The sequence below is a fragment of the Calypte anna genome, chromosome 3 (assembly GCF_003957555.1).
Source record: "Calypte anna isolate BGI_N300 chromosome 3, bCalAnn1_v1.p, whole genome shotgun sequence".
Classification (NCBI taxonomy): Eukaryota; Metazoa; Chordata; class Aves; order Apodiformes; family Trochilidae; genus Calypte; species Calypte anna.
Window position 1 is genome coordinate 90,690,494 of NC_044246.1, and position 17,210 is coordinate 90,707,703.

Genomic DNA, 17,210 nt, shown 5'->3' on the forward strand with positions numbered 1-17,210 from the left:
AGAAATTTTCAGCAAGACATTGCAAGTGGTTCTTCAGATCAACAATTATTCATTCACATATGACAGCAAGATTGGGGCTGGTAAATACCACTGTTTATTTTCTTGTATTTACCAAAATGAGCTGTTACCCTGTAGTTTGATTGTAACATCTTACAAAGTTAGATTTTGTGTTGTTGCTTTTCACTAAGGATGGTCTTTCTTAAATGTAAATTGCTTTCCTCTCCTGCTTGCAACAAAAATATGGAGAACTGACAGAGGGTGGCCTGGTAAAAAGAGATACAGAATAATTCCATTCTGATTTGTACAGAGAAGTTCTAAAGCTGCCTGTATGTTTCCTGGTTGTTGTTTGTTTTTTTTTTATTTGCTTTCATTAGTGCTAGTTAGTTCCAAATTGCTTGCCTTATTTTCCTCCTTATGGGAGTGGACATAGATTTATTTTTTTATGTCTACATTGACATGACCTTAGCCTGACAGTACATTATGGGAAGCTGGAAGATTTATTGGCAGAAGAGAGCCTGTTGGAAAAAAATCCAGATAGTGGTAACAGGAGAATGAGTCAGTGTCTGGGCTCCAGCTGTGCTTGCTACACAAGCCTGACTAAAGCACAGTACTCAGTTTTCTTTAACTATCTGAAACTGGCTTTAAAAAAAAAAAAAGTAATGGGCTTTATGTATGCTGGATACATTTTTAGCTGAGAACATACGTATAAAGGCAGAAAATTATTTTTTTTTCCTTCTTATTGTTAGCATTGCAGTGGAGCATAGCAGTGCGCTCTTGAAGAAGCAATTCATTATACAGAGACAAACCAGCATGTCTGAAAGATGTCATGGCATCAGCTTCTCAAAATGTACCAGTAACAGTTTGGTATGCAGTAAGTTCTATGACTAACATTGTAAAAACACCTACATCCTGACCCTGGGAGGCATTGGAAGTACAGAACTAATTCTATGATAAAGAGAAGACGTGATGCAATCTGGCTTCTTATGGATCATTTTCTTTCCCCTTGCATGTCCACAACCCACTCTTCTATTCGACACACAACCTCACCTTCTTCCCCATTCTTATTTCCTAGGTTCTTTTGTTCTTCCTCACTGCCTGAGGATGATATTTACATGTGCTGAGCATAGCAGGGACACTAATTAGCTAAGTAGTGGCTATTAAAAGTGACAGGTGATTTCTGCTGTCTTCTCTCTGGTGAACACATTTATCTAGGTCTCTTTCATGTATTTAGTTGCAAATCTTCAGGCAACGTGTTTAATGTTTACCATCTTTGAGATCTTTATCTATCTATCTATATTATTTAATTTATATCCATTGGAATCTACTTTTACTAGGAGGAAACATTCACCACTATTACTAGCTGCTGACTCAGAGAATTCTGCTATTTCTTTAGCAAGAGTTTACAAAGGCAGTCAGAAGACATCAGCTGTGTGGACAGTGTTTGCTAGTCAAATGGTGAGTCCCTATCTTCATCACAAATTTCACATAGAATGAGGACAATGCTGGTAGGTGATATGGCACCCATCTTGCAAACTTATAGGGCACGGTTTCTGATGAGGAAAGAAACAAGATTTTTGTAGAAATGTTGCTTTCCCAGTTATTTTTTATGTCTTACAGAAGAAGGTATTTTACTGTAAGGCCCTTTAAGAATTATGACAAACAAATCAGTTCTGTAGAAGATTCCATATCTTATATGGTTTCTCACAACACAGTTTCACATTATGACAGATTAATCAGTGATATGCTGATTTCTATGCTGAAGTGCATAGACATTTTCTCTTACCTCTGTGTGATGAGATGCTATCCTGTCAAGCAGATCAGGGAATTCATTTGACTTCAAGAAAAAAGCTTTGAACACTAGTTCACAATGCAATTTACACTGTGAGCACTGGGGCACCGTTGCCCAGTGGAACTGAGTGAGTGGCACAGCACAGGAAGGCCAATAGCAGTACCTTGAGGATTTCCTTCAAATATTAAGATCCTACATGTACTTAGCAGTTGTCAAGGTACATGGAGATACTACAAATAGACAAACATTTTCTGTCTCCTTGCTTCCCATGCTGGATCCCTGCCATGAAGTTGTAAGAAGAAAAGTTGGAGGAGCAATGTAAGCTTGAAGTCTCAGATTCCTTCTGCAACTTGACCCAATGCCCCCTTGGACTTCCAGTTTGTATTAGGAGTCTTAGCAACCTGAACCCCCATGACTTCTTATAGTCCTTGCTCCAAAACACCACATTCAAACAATCTGCAGTTCTAGTTACCAGATCATAACCATTTTCCTAGCTTCCAAACAGCTTATCCTCAATTTGCTTGGTATACCTATCCGTATCTATCTAGCAGCTTCATCCAAAATACCCAGACACTCCAGCTACCTCAAAGCAGTGAAGAAGCTGCTGGTCTCAAGGCAGCCAGTGCTCAAGGAAATTAAAAAGTCCACAGGATTTTTAGTTCTTAGCATTACCTGTATGATAGATCTAAACCACAACTTCCTAATCACACTCAGCAATGTCATGTGAGATTTGTTCTAGCTGGGAATTTTTCAGGGTTCACAGAAAGATTCTATATTTGCACGAGGCTATTTCCTTCATTACTGTTAGATTGATCTGAAAATGATAATCAGAATCTCCTGCTTGTAGGGAGGAAAAAAGAACAGTGAAAAATCACATACAAAGAAAGAGGATCCAGTGGTACTTCTGAAATCTTCTCTTGAGAAACAAGGGAGTTCCCCAGATGAAAGCCAGGGCTAACTTGATCCAGTCAATGGGCTTCTCATAGGCATCATTTTTGCATCACCAGAGTTATTCTATCTTGAAGGTAGCATTAGCTTAAATTATTACAAATTCACACATGAAGGAAAACATTTAACAATTGAGTCCTTTTTCTGAATGACAAAAACTTACCCCCTTGACATTTTTTCAAAAACAGTTTGATCTATGTGATGTTTTAGGAGATAAATCAGTCTTGAATATTTATCAAATGCAAGAGACACAAGCTCTAAAGGGAAAGTCAACATCATAAATAGGGAAGATAAAAATTACCTCCTTCCAATGCAAAGGTGATTGATAACCACTCACTAGGCAGAGAGCCTTATTAGTGAAAGAAATCTAAAACAACTAAAGTAGAAAACATAAATCTAAAGCAAGAGGAACACTGTGCACTAGCAACACAAGTGTAACATTGGATTTAAGAGCTAATATTCTTTCAGAAAAACCATCACCAAAGACACCGGTTACATAGAAATGTCATATAAAAATATAAACAGATAGATATCCTTCTACGAATGAGGTAAAAGTGTGTTGGTTTCCACCTGTAGTGTTGATATATGAAATGTTGAACTGTTTGGTGAAAAACTTCAGCAGCCATCAATACATCTTTTACAATTATTTTCTACATCTCTCTACTCACTAACATCAGGGCAATGCAGAACATATGTTGCTTGGAGGTCTTTTTAGACATATATATGCATCTAAACAAAAGTCCAGGAGCTGCAAATACAGATGCAGCCCAAGTGTCTATTTAAATGTGATCTGCTTCTGACTGATTGCTACCAGATGCTGCAAAGGAAATTACCACATTACCCAGCATTCACAGGGTAGACAGTCATGGAAGAACTGATATATAAGGACAGTTTCTTCCTAACTTTGTTGTTTAACTGGTGCATGCCCTGAAGAATGGCATCTTACAGCCTTTCTGAATTCATTGTCTCCCATCAGTTTAATAATGTATATCCTGCTTAGAGAACCCTGTCTCCTTTCTCTTCAAACTTATCCCATCACCAGGGCTTTAAGTCTGTGCACCAAGGATCCATGTGCCAGCTGTGACAACACAGCTACACAACCTCTGCCAAAAACGAGCTGTGAGTGTGCAGAAACAATAAATATAAAAATTACAGGTACTGGTGTGACAGTATTGTTAGCAGCTCAGGGTTTCAAGGGAGAAAACATTGTCACAGAAAGGTGCATAATCCTAAAATAAAAAAGAGAGGGAGACCTAGGGACTAGTTCACCTAGGGACTAGTCAGGAACTACTGGGTCAATGGTGACAGTTCAGAAAGCCATTGCAGAGGAGCTGTGGGACCAGCCTGCAATCCCCATCCTCACTGATGCCTGGCAGACCAGCAAAAACCCTGGGAGCCATATTTAGAGAAATGAGTGTATTCATCCTCAACCTAAGAGGATGTTAAATATGAGCTATTCATTGTGTGAGTCAATAAGCACTTTCTTAGTTCTTGTAAGTTGTGCATATTGTGCCTGCAGAAGATCACAGGGTATGGCAACACATGCCCAAACAAACCAATTTACAATAGGGACTATATCAACTGATGTGCACTTATTTTGGAAATCTACTGGACTCTTAACCTCAGTAATTTATTGAACAATCAAATGCATATGTGTTGTATAAAACACTGGTAATGATTGTGTAAACTGAGAGAAATTGCACATCTGGGGCTGTTCTGCAGATGCATGACTGAAGCAAATATTTTTCAACATCATGCTTTATATTATTTTTAATCTCTGCAAAACCAGCCAATTCCTACTACCCAATTTGCTTATACTGCAATGATTCAGCCCTTGACATTTTTAGAAGATTCACCACAGGTCATTAGTTGCGACGTGTGTGTACATCTTATCGAATAGATAGCCCACAACTGTGCCTGTTTTGTTTTTACAAGCATTTTTGTTCAGTTATACTGGACAAAACAGTCAGCAGGATAATATTTCATGAGGTCATCTTTTGCAGTAGTAATTTTTTTCAGTAATTATGCGAATTTCTGTAACATAATATTGTTGCTAATTACTTAGACTCACTTAATTTGCCTGTCTTAAAATTAAGTGCATCATTCAAGCTACTTGACTTGACTACCTCAGTGGTTACAGGAGAGAGTAAGAGAAAGAGTTCTCAGCAGATCTCCAGTGTATGTTTGAGACTTACTTCATCCCAAGATGAATCACCTCTGGGAGTCCTCCCTCTTTCTGTTCACTAAGGAGGTAATCAAAATGATAAATTTAAACTGGATGCTCACCCTTGTTTTCATGAAGTGTATATATAAAGTTCTCTGCAGATGGGCTGCAAAGAAATAATGTTACAGAGCCACAGCTTGAAATAACAGTTAGCTGACACTTATAATTTTAGAGATATAGAAACCAGGCTTGAAATTTCCTACTCCAAACCAAACACAACCCCAAGTCTCTGTCTTTTGCATTGTTTTGATGAAAGTTGGACAAAGCTTCACTAAATCTGGTGAGCACAATGAATCTTTTACATGGCTGTTCAGCTCATAGTAGTTCAGCTTCTTTTGTGCTTTTTTTTGGGGTGATGGAGGATGGAATTTCAGTAAACAACACCTGAAGCCCAGATCTCACATCCATGAGGGAGGCCAGAAATATGGTTTTGTATGTAGTCATCATATTTCAATAAGGATATACATAAAATGGACAGCCCAACAAGAAGTAAAATCAAAGATCTAAAATCATGAAGATATAATGAAGTGAGCTTGTTTAGCTTAGTAAAGAGAAGATTGATAGGAAAGTATGGAAACCTGATGATTTTCAAAAGCCATCACAGAGGAAAAGCAATTATCACAGCAAGGAATATTTCAGGGGAAAAACATCTTGTAGTTAAGTGCCTGGAGGGATCTGCAAGTTTTGATTGCTGGAGATTGTTAAAACTAAAGACAAATGACTATCAGGAATTAGGCATAGGTGCTCTGCCCTAGGGAAAGGGAAGTAGCATAAGTACATCCTTCCTCTGTAATCTTTCATTATCTAAAAATTTCTTATTTATAATAAATTAAGTTCATATTTCTGTTCCTTATAAATAAGAAATGGGCTGACAGGAACCTCATAAATTTTGGAAAGGGAGGTGCACCTGGGGAAGAACACCCCCAGGCACCAGTACATGGTGGGGTCACACAGATGGAAAGCAGCCTTGCAGGAAAGAACCTGTGTGTCCTGGTGGACACAAAGTTGATCATGAGCCAGCAATGTGCCCATTCCACAAAGATAGCTAACGATATCCTGAACTACATTAGAAGGAGTGAAGCCATTAGGTAGGGGGCAACCAGCACTGATGGGGCCATACCTGGAGTACCACGTCCAGTCCTTGACTCCAAGGTACTAGGGAGAGATGCATGTATTAGGGCCACAAAGATGATTAAGGTACTGGAGCATCTCTCATATGAGGAAAGATTGTATAGACTGGAGAAGAAAAGCCTCAGAGGGGGGATCTTAGTGATGCAAATAAATACCCGAAGGGAGGGTACAAAGAGGACAGAGCCAGCCTTTTTCAAGAGGTGACCAGTGAGAGGACCAGGGGAAATGTAGGCACAATCTACAACAGAGGAGGTTCTGTACATCAGAAAACATTGTTTCACTCTGAGGATGGCTGAGCACTGGAACAGGTTGCCCAGGGAGGCTGTAGAGTCTCCATTCTTCAAGATACTGAAAACCCACCTGGACATGGGCAACCAGTTCTAGGTGTCCTTGCTTGAGCAGAGGGGTTGGACCTCTGCAATAGGTCCACAGAGAAGTCTGTGATTCTTTTATCAATGGGGGTGTCAGAAGACCCATTGAACAATTTTTAATGTTAACAGAATTGCTCTTTCTCTATATATCTGTCTTCTTCTGACACCTGTACAAAGACTTCCTGGCTTAGGTGTCCATTTGTATGGGCAGGAAGGGATGATTCTGGGCCAGTGGCTGAAGAACACAACTAAAAGACAGGGAGAGCCCCTGCTCAGCTGTCAATGACCTCCCCAGGGAGTAATGGTGGTTGTCAGCCCACTAAGTAAAAGGTTGTTTTGTTTTGTTTTGTTTTGTTTTTGCTTCTGCATCATGGGGGCTAAAACACAGCCTGTCAGATTGCCAAAATTATGGTCTTTATTTCTCCAGCGTGTGCCAGAGAAGAAAATCCTAAAGTAAATTACTGAAGATTTTGTTAAAATCCTCATACTGTTAAAGTAAAACAAAGACTCTATCTCACTTGTGCTTGATATTTACCACTCCTCAGTTTACTTAAAAATTATGGAGAATATAACTAGATGTTCTTTCACTGACACTATGAAACACAACAAAAGGGATCTGCTGATAACTTTATTAGCATATCCATAATACCTTTTTGCTTTTCTGTAATCTTTTTGGGTTTTGTTTTTTTTATTTCGTCTTTTTCCAACTGATAATTACATTTGACAATCTCAATCGATCTAAATATAAAAACTCTGTTTTAAACCTTTTGTCAGGAGCAAGAGTCGATGATAAAAAAAGAGATTTTCAGATTCTACATGTTCCATTCTGTCCTGTGATACTGAAAACCAAACTTTCCTAACTGGTTCAAACCTTCCCATCCAAGTTAACTTTACCTACACCATCTTCCTAATTCCACTTCCTGCAGAATAATGTCTTTGTTTTAGTCTATTTATAAATGCAACTCATTGATTTATTTCTTTACAGGCATGCCACAATCTGCTCTTTCTTAAACTATTTCTAATGCATTTACTGGCCTTTAGGTGATGTAAATAATTTGTTTCAGTTGCAAATATTCTTCTTAATGTAGAGTCATTGTGAAAACACAGTCAGTATTGTTACTGAGGATGTTTGGTCGTTGGTATCTTAGTGATCAGTAGGAATATAAACTCTGGAAGCACATGGAGGTTACCAAGGAAGACTGCTATTTACCTGAAGGTAGCAAGTATCAGTAAACAGGCATGAAAATAAGCAGCACAAAAAATATTGTTACTGCAAGATAAAACAATGAATTCTAAGCAGCCACCAAAAATAGTGTTTTCCATTTTCTACACATGAAATCTCAAGATCATAGAATCATAGAGCTGGCTGGGTTGGACCTCAGAGATCATCGAGTCCAACCCTTGAACCACTGTTGCGGTTGCTAGACTATGACACTGAGTGCCACATCCAGTCTCTTTTTAAATAGCTCCAGGGACGGAGAATCCACTACTTCCCTGGGCAGCCCATTCCAATGCTTGATCACTCTCTCCGTAAAGAAATTCTTTCTAATATCTAACCTAAACTTCCCCTGGCACAACTTAAGACCATGCCCTCTTGTCTTGTTGAAAGTCATCTGGGAAAAGAGACCAACTCCCACCTGGCTACACCCTCCTTTCAGGTAGTTGTAGAGAGCGATGAGGTCTCCCCTGAGCCTCCTCTTCTCCAGGCTGAACAGCCCCAGCTGCCTCAGCCTCTCCTCATAGGGTCTGTGCTCAAGTCCCTTCACCAGCCTGGTTGCCCTTCTTTGGACCCGCTCCAGGACCTCAATCTCCTTCCTAAACTGAGGGGCCCAGAACTGGACACAGTACTCGAGGTGTGGCCTCACCAGCGCTGAGATAATCCATTCTCTTTATGCCACAGCTTCTCCTTACACAATGTGTTGTTGCAATATTTCTTTTTTTCTCTTTCATTCTCTTTATAAAAGACTCATTATTGCCATAGGCTATAAAAGCCAGCCAGATGCAGTACTTTGTTATGTCTCTCAGTTAAGCTAGTGCGAACATTTAACAGAGGGATTTTTAAATTTTCTCCTATCACTCTACAATAAAAATGCACTCCCTTGTCACCCAGTCACCTTTTAAAAACCTCATATAATGAGAGATATATTGGGCTCCTGATCCTTGCCATTTGGCTGGTTCATTTTACTTTTATTCTTCCCTCAGGGCATGGAGATATTCATTATAACATTGTTAGAGCTGCCCATTTAAATGCCTTTTCCTTTCATTTTACTGATTTTTGAGATTTTATTTGTGGAGCTTAATATGTCTTTCCTTTTATTACTGAAGGCTATACAGTTCTTAAGGACAAACTTGAAAGCAGATTACTTATTCAAGCTGTTTAGGCTTTCCAGACCCACATTGGCACATATTGAGTTTCACTAGCTTTTCTAGGGAAAGGAAGGTTTGAAAAGTAATCCAGTGAAAAAAACAAAATGTCAGTACACTCTGGGAGCAAGAGTGGAAAGGAGGGGGGGAAAATATATGGCATTTATTTCATCCCTAGATCTGTATGGGAAAGACAGTTCATGTAGTAGATGCCATATCAAAGGAAAGGGGTTTAGCATAATAGTGGGGTCTCAAAATACAACTTGGGCACATAATACAGGTTCTTTCAATTTTCTGAGATCAAAATTCATGAGGGTGATTTTGCTAATAGTGTAGATAAGCAATATCAACTGGGTGCTGTGTTCCTGTGGCCTTAGGAATTCCTAAGTTAGGAAGTGCAGTGTATCCCCAAATGAATAGTGCTGCTAAAAGGTAGACTTGGAATTCAGATCTGGTGATAGCTTCATGTACAAACCCCCACATTTTCTAGACAAAGAAACCTCATCTCTAATCTAGCAAAATAACCATACAGTTATGCTTGGCTAAACACAATTCTTAACTATCTGATATCAGAGGAGAGCTTATTTTCTTCAGCCCCAATTTTTTTGACATGTCAGTCAGTGGCTGACTGGATTCCACATATTAGTTACTTACAGCTTCCACTGAAGCTACAGGCTGCTACTTTAGCAGAAGTTCAGTGTCTCACTGTGCCCCTAGGAAATCAAGAGTGAGCTGTATTCATTTCAACAGAGACATTGGCAGAGAAAGTCAATCCCTCTGTTGACCGGAGCTATAGACAACCTGCTCGTGTAAGGGAAGCTGCAGTGCTCTACCAGGTTACCACCCCTCCCAGAGAAAAGATACACAGTCATTTCCTCTTCTTTACAGTGACATTTTAGTTGACATCCATTTTATCAAGGCATATTTTCCACCCAAAGGTCAAGTTACACAGCTGACTCCAAAAAGCCATTTTGGGAAAGTAACTTGTGAGATTTGCACTACTCTGGCAAGGCACATGAACATCTGAAATGAGTACTGAGGTAAAACTTCTAACCATGTCTCAGCTGTAAGCAGTCATGCAATATAAATAAGCAATGTATGAATGTGAAAGAGAAAACAGGAAAAGTAAGTTTTTGAGCTGATGTTCAGAAATGACTCATTTTCACGGGTTTCAAGCTCTTTTTTCTCTTCTATTGTGATTTCTGATTTATTGGACAGATATTTCCAAAAGTACTAAAAGACATACTTTAGTTATAGACTACAAATCTTCTATATAACTCTGTGGATTGTTCTGATTACCTTCCTAAAATCAGCTAGCTAGACATATTCTCAGTCCTAGCCCAATCTAAAATCTACATGCATCAAAAGAGTCTACCAATAAATGCAACAAATAACACAGGTAAAAAAAGACAAAAGTCTGAGATGAAAAAAAAAAAGGTCTTCCATAAATTGTTTGTGAGAAGCAAAGGACCTGCTGGAAGGTAAACCAGAGAAGGTAAATCAGGAGCTGGGGTGACAGCAAGGTGTCAGAGCACCATCCTCACCAGCAAGGGCACAACCACACCATGTCTGAGCAAAGAGAGTAAGAACAGGTCCTGTGACAGCAACCAGGGTCAGTCACAGTGCAGGCAAGGCCCCAGCAATGAGGCAGGGCTGAGGTCAAACTGCTGGGTCAGGATCAGAGCCAGGCACAGGTATTGCTCTAGTATGGCTTAGGCAAGAAACAAGATCAATGGTCTGAGCTGAAACGCAGCTCCCAGGCAAAGAAGAGACCCCCAAAAGAAGCATCGCACATCTTCCTGTGTTCCCAGCAGCCTGATCCCAGCTCACGTGGATGCCCCATATCAGAGCTGCTCTCCATCCCAGGCAGCTCAACCCTGTGCAGGGTGCAGAGGTTGCAGACCCTGGGGTGCACATGAGGCCCTGCTGCATGATTTCTCTAGAACCTCCTTCTTTCATCTACCTTCTCTGCCTGTGTCTATGATTGAGGTCACAAAAAGAACTTAGGTGTTTGCTTAATCCTGTACACTTAATGATCCAGAGTTAGGCAGAGAGCAACACTTCCCAGGCAGGGTTTGCAGCATCACAGTGAGATGACTGAACCAGGCAATCACAACTGCCAGAGAAAGAGGCACACCAAAAACATTTTGTCCTGTGTGGATCTATTTTAATGGCTTTAGACATCAAAACTAATTCTCATTTTAAAGTGTCTTCATTTATTCAGGATTCAAAAAAACAAACCAAAACAAAACAGGAGTCTTTTGAAAAGAACATCTTTCACATAAAGGTCAAATTTTTGAGTTCTCCCCAAGTCCCCAGGAACCCTGCATGCAACCCAGTCACATTGCACCTGGTCAGGGTTTGAACTTACAACTTCTAACTCTCTTACCATGTTTATGAGTTTTTTTAATATCCCCTTTTGAATATCCACTACCAGGAAAAGGACAGAAAGGGAAAAGACAGAAAAAAGATGTCCATAGTGACATGCTTACTTCATAGCATAGAGCTCATCTTCTAATGACCTATCTATATATATTCTTCCCTTTCTGAGGTGATGTGTGTCCTTTGAGGGCTGTACAATTATTTCAAAGACTACAAAGCTGCAGTGGATTCTCTGACACCAAACTATCCCCCAGGCAAAATGCAGACATTTAGACTGGTTAGGCTTCATAGAAAACAAGGGTTTCTGTCCTGTTTTCATGGCAGCCCAACAACAGCTGTCAGAGATGTGTGCTGACACTGCAGGGCAGCAGGTACAGCATTCTGGATATGATATTTCCTAAGCTCAGCACTAGTAATCCCCCTTTTGGGGAAGACAATAGGGACCCACTATGGGTGCTGGCTCCCTCACCCAAAACCTCCATTGGATAAGAAAGTGGAAGTGGTACTGTCCCATCTGAAATAGCACCAGATGCACTCAGTGTTTTGGGTGAAGATAAGGTCTGTGGTGCCAAACCCTATCCCTCTGCCCTAGCCTAGAGGATGCTGATGATCCTCAGCCAGCCCTGCACAGCTGAAACTTTGCCAATTTCACTGGCAGCTGGCACAGCAAGGACAAATGAGAGGCCAAGGGGCAGTGATAGGCATGGTTCTTTACACTACACACAGCAGTGATACAGTCAGAAGGCATATGTCAATCATGTGATTAAAGAAATACAAAGCATGCTAAAACCCTGTGTAGTATATGGGTAAAAAGGATGAAGTTCTAAGCTTTAATATCACAGACCATTCTCTCCATGATGTTATATGAGCTGTCTGCCCCCAAGGACAGTGAGAGAAGAACATGATGCACCATCTGCCCCGGGAGTCATCATCTGGTGAGCTTCCAACCTCACACAAAGCATGAGGTAGCATCTTGGCAGTTCTTCATGCTTATTTGCCCTGGGTTTAGAGTTATAATTTGGAAAACCGAAATCTAATTTACATTCCTCTTCTGCCTGACTGAACTCAAAACCTTTATCCCTCCAGTGTGTCCTTCCAGCATATTGGTAAAAATGTGATTCAAGTTCTTTGGACAATGAAAGAAGATTTGGCCAAATGACATTTTACCTCAATTAATGCATTTCCATAGCAAACTATTTCCTCAGGAAAATTCATTTTTGATGAAACATATACACCATATTTTTACATAATTTAACATAAATTTCCCTCCAAGCTCAGTGTATAATACAAACACAAAAAGTCCTAAGAAATCTACAGTTTCTTGATGGCAAATGCACAGAACACCAGCATTATGAAGACCAGGACAGCTACCAGGATGTAAGAATCAACTTTTTATCAAATAACATTTGTTTCTCTTTTCAACAGTTACTTTTAAAAAGTCTATAGCATTTTTAGGTATAATATTCCATATGTTGAGAATGACAGAAATAACTATGACAGCATAAAAATTCACAACTACTTTCAGGACTGTTTATTTTTTATTAATTATTTATTAAATTTCTATTAATATCTCATTCTTTCACGGGGAATAACTGAATTTTAGCCCTTTTTAATTAAAAAACTAATTAAAATCTCAGAAAAAAAGTCATTTTTATAGTACAATCCATGACTTCATATAATTTTTCATTTTATCAGTTGTTACAATCTGCACTTTTGGTCCCAAAGAAGTTAGTCTTAATAAACTGGAGGCTTGGTAAATAAATACCTCAACTGCCTGGCAAGGCTTTCCATAAAATTGCATCAAGCCAAGATTCACTTTCTAGCTCTCCTGCCTTTCCTCTGCTCCCCTAACAAATTTATGCCTCAGTTTTATGGGCAGAGTGTCAACAACACAAGTTCTCCCTGTGGCTTCTAAGGCCCCACTCCAGTCACCCCAACAAGGAAACACAACCATAGAACCATAGAATGGTTAGGGCCCAAGAGATCACTTCATTCTCACCCCATGTTAGAGACTTAGAAGTAAAACTGCCTGGGAAATGCTTTGGATGGGCCACAGGGTCTGAGTGAAAAACTCTCCAACTGTGTCTTAGAGTTGTTGTCCCCATGGGAATTACCACACTTCAGCTTCAGACTCCACAACTCAAACCATACGAGCACTTCAGAGAAAAGCAGATTTTTGTTGGAGAGTGCTGAGGCACAGCCTAGAAAGGATTTCTATACCATCAGTGACAAGTAGAGGTGGAAGGAAAGAGGAAGGGTGAGGAAGCCTTATATAAAAATGCCAAGTTTATTTTAACATAGTTTTTTCCTGAGTAAAATAAAAACATTTGGTTCTTATTTGTCTTTATGTTCAACAAATATAAGGTTTTGTTTCGTTTCCAGCAGACTGATTTTGTTTAATTCAGCATGAAGCAAAAATAAATTACACAGATTTCATAGCAAATTATCCTATTATCCTTGCACCTCTTTTTTTTACAACTCTGCCTGAGAATTTTCTGATCACTCTGATGCAAAATATCCTGCTTCACTCTTGCAGAGTGGCCTTTTTGGCTTCTTTTATATTTGATACCCTTCCATGTGTTTATGTAAAGGTCAAAAAGTGTTCATCTTTTTTAAAAAAAGATTCTGTTAAATTCTATACATATACTTACAGAAGTATCTAAAAATAAATCTAAACTCAGTCCTGACATACTTCAAGAAACAACATTTTAAAATCCCCCTTTACCATTATGTTTACCATACAATCTACCAGCAGCTGGTCACAGCACCACAAATATCTTACAGGTCTCCTTTAACTGCATCTTAATAACTGCATACTTTCATTTTGTCATATATTCTGCTAAAAGATAACTGTATGTCTACATATGTTAATAATACAAGTACAGATTTGTACTAATCTCAAAATATTTATCTACAATCTCTGTTATAGAGTTCAGCAGTTCCTCCTCCATAGAATCTGAGTACAAGACAGATGGCTTTTCACAGTAGAAAGAAGATGAGATGTCACATAGAGAAATTTGTAGCATATGATAAATTCAAGACTCTTCCTGACTGTGGTTGATCATAGCAACAATTTCCCTAAATACTTGTGCAGTTTTGTATTCCTGCAGGATTCCAAAGCTTTATTCAGACAGTGATTGTCCATGTCTTTATTTCAGAAATATTATAGGTATGTCCTCAAACAAAATTGGATCATGATAAACTCTTTTTTTTTTGCTTTATGATATTGTCTAAAATGAACTGAACTTCACAGATTGAATAACAGCACGTAATGGGACAGTCCAAATCTGAACTCCTTTCTAGCAGCAAGTGTCTACAAAGACACACATCAGCACGCAAAATTTCTGATGTGGAGAACCAATGCTTCCAAAAACAGGGATACAAAGATGCTGGGTACACCTTCTGCCTAATAGAGCAGGTTTCAAATAAGCTTACATCAGTCTCACACAAGACATCAACTGACTTCAAAAATACTTTGCACACATATGACTCATTGTATACAAAGCTGATTTTTTCCACTTCTACTAATGTGACAATTACAAATTATTCTGATCTCTGACAAACTTCTCAGATAATAAAAATCTGGCAACCAGGGAGATGTATTGCATGCCCAGCCACAGGGGTCCATGTGTGGATGTTTTTTTTTCTCAAGTTCCTGCCACTGGAAGTTTCAAATGCTATTATGCTAGACACTGGAACAGGCTGCCTAGGGACACGGTGGAATCACCATCCCAGGAAGTATTTAAAAACCATGTAGATGAAGCACTTCAGGACACCCTCTAGTGGGGCACGGTGACTGATACTCATTGATTGATGATTGATTCATTGATTGATTGATTGATTGATTTTAGGGGTGGTGGGACGTTTACAGTTGGATGCAGTCATCTCAGAAGTCTTTTCCAACCATGACAATTCTATGATTCTGTGATACACTGATAAGTACATCTTGCTGACTGCCAAGATTGGGACACAAAATGGTTAAGGCCACACAACATATCTCTGAATTAACCTGTTTCCTGTAAAACCTCCAGTGACAAAAACGTGGAGGAAAGTAAATGCTGATGATGGCAATATACCTATGAGGAAAAGAAGCAAATGATTATCCTAAAACCATAGGTGCCAAGCAAAACTGGATTATTTGCAGAATAATTTTTAGTGTAAAAAATGCAAGCAAATATTGATTTTAAACTGGCTTCATGTAAAAAAAAAACAAATCAAACCATGTGGCTACTGACACTTTTACACTGTTGGCATTCAAGTGAATGTTTTTGTCATACCTAGATAATCCTGTGATTGGGTTGTTTATTTTTTCTCCAACTTTCAGCAGAGATTCTGTTCAAAGAAAAAAAACCACAAAACTGCTTTGAGAGGACACTATATTGGATGTGATGTCTAAGCTTGGAATCTAATGAAAAGATTGGGAAGACTTCCACTTTACGCTACTCAGATGATCCCTTACCAGCACGGTCTGGAAAAATTACTTTTTCTGGTATCATAGAGAGGATAATACATAAATCTAAAAAACAGTGTAACAGAAATAATAGGCTGGAAGAAAATGGCAGGTCAGAACTGCAATTTTGCAAGGCTCTTAGCAATGGGAGTGGGAGAGAGAGAGAAAGAGAGAAAAATAGAGAGGAATAATGAAGAACATCAGTGGCAGCAGATTTCAGAGGCCAATCTTGTCTTTCAATTCAAACCTTTCAAAAAGTCCATGTTTTTTGTCTATGAGCCTGAGTGCCTCTCAGTCCACATTTATGGAAATATTTTAATCACATTAACAAAAATATGGTGACTAAAAGTCCAGCGCACAGAACATTTTCACAGAAAACAAACTATATCAAGTTCCTGTCTCTTCTTGTTTTGTCATTTTTTAGGATTGTATTTCCTTAAATGCATAGATTATATGGAAAAAGGCATGCAGAAGATGCATTAAATCAGGGCAGTGAGAGATTTCAAAATACAGTTGTGACTATGCAATTGGAGTGACTCTGATGGGACTCCTAAGGACTCCTGGTGAAAGATTTAACATTTTTATTGATTAATCAGACAATAATATTCATGTTAAGTTTGCCATTAGCAAACAGATTACTTCAGTAAAAGACAACATTACTTTTCTGTTATAGATCAATTCAATTTGCCTTGCAGTCAAATGTAATAATTCTATTGTAGCTAACTGCACCATAATACATCTGGGGAAAAAAAAGAATATGGGCTGTACAGTCACAAAAATGCTGTAGAAAGCAGTAGTCACAGGAGAACATAGAGATAACTGTCTGAATAGGAAATGGTATGGCAAAAGTGATCAGCATCACCTTTTGGTAGTCTGTAAAAGCAAATACAAAGTAGAAGGTAGGCAGTAGCCTCACCTCTGTACCTTTACTACGATAATGCTAATTTGGTATCATTTGTCTAGGAGAAGCTTCACGGCTGATTTCATTAGTACATCCTGGTACCTGCAAATAGAAAAGATATCCAAGAGTAGGTGCTAGTCAGTCTCCATGAAATGATGGAGCAAGATCCAGTGTCTGGAATTTTAATCAGGTTGAAAAGAGATATGATTTTTTAGCTGCAAACAAGTCACTCTGATGGCTGATGTCCTCCACAAGTCATCAAACTACACATATACTAAAGCCTTGAAATCTGTTAAATCTATCACTTCTTCCATTCTTCTTATCACAGAACAAAACCACTAACTGCCAGAGCTGGAACCACAACTAACAACAGTTTATGCTGCAAACAGGTGTCTGTACAGTTTATAGGTTCATACACCACAGGAGTTGTCCCACACTTAGTTACAGGATTGAAAAGAACCAAGTGGAAGCAACAAAAGGCACATACTTAGAACACTAAAGGCGCAAAGGTCATGGCACAAAAAGTGAGGATGCAGCAGTACTCATGTCCTCCATGTCTTCTGTCAGGATGGGTGTTTCTCTTTCCTTTCTGGAACATGATAAGAAAAGTTTCCTGTATGGCTCTTATAAGACACACTGGAATGGTTTAG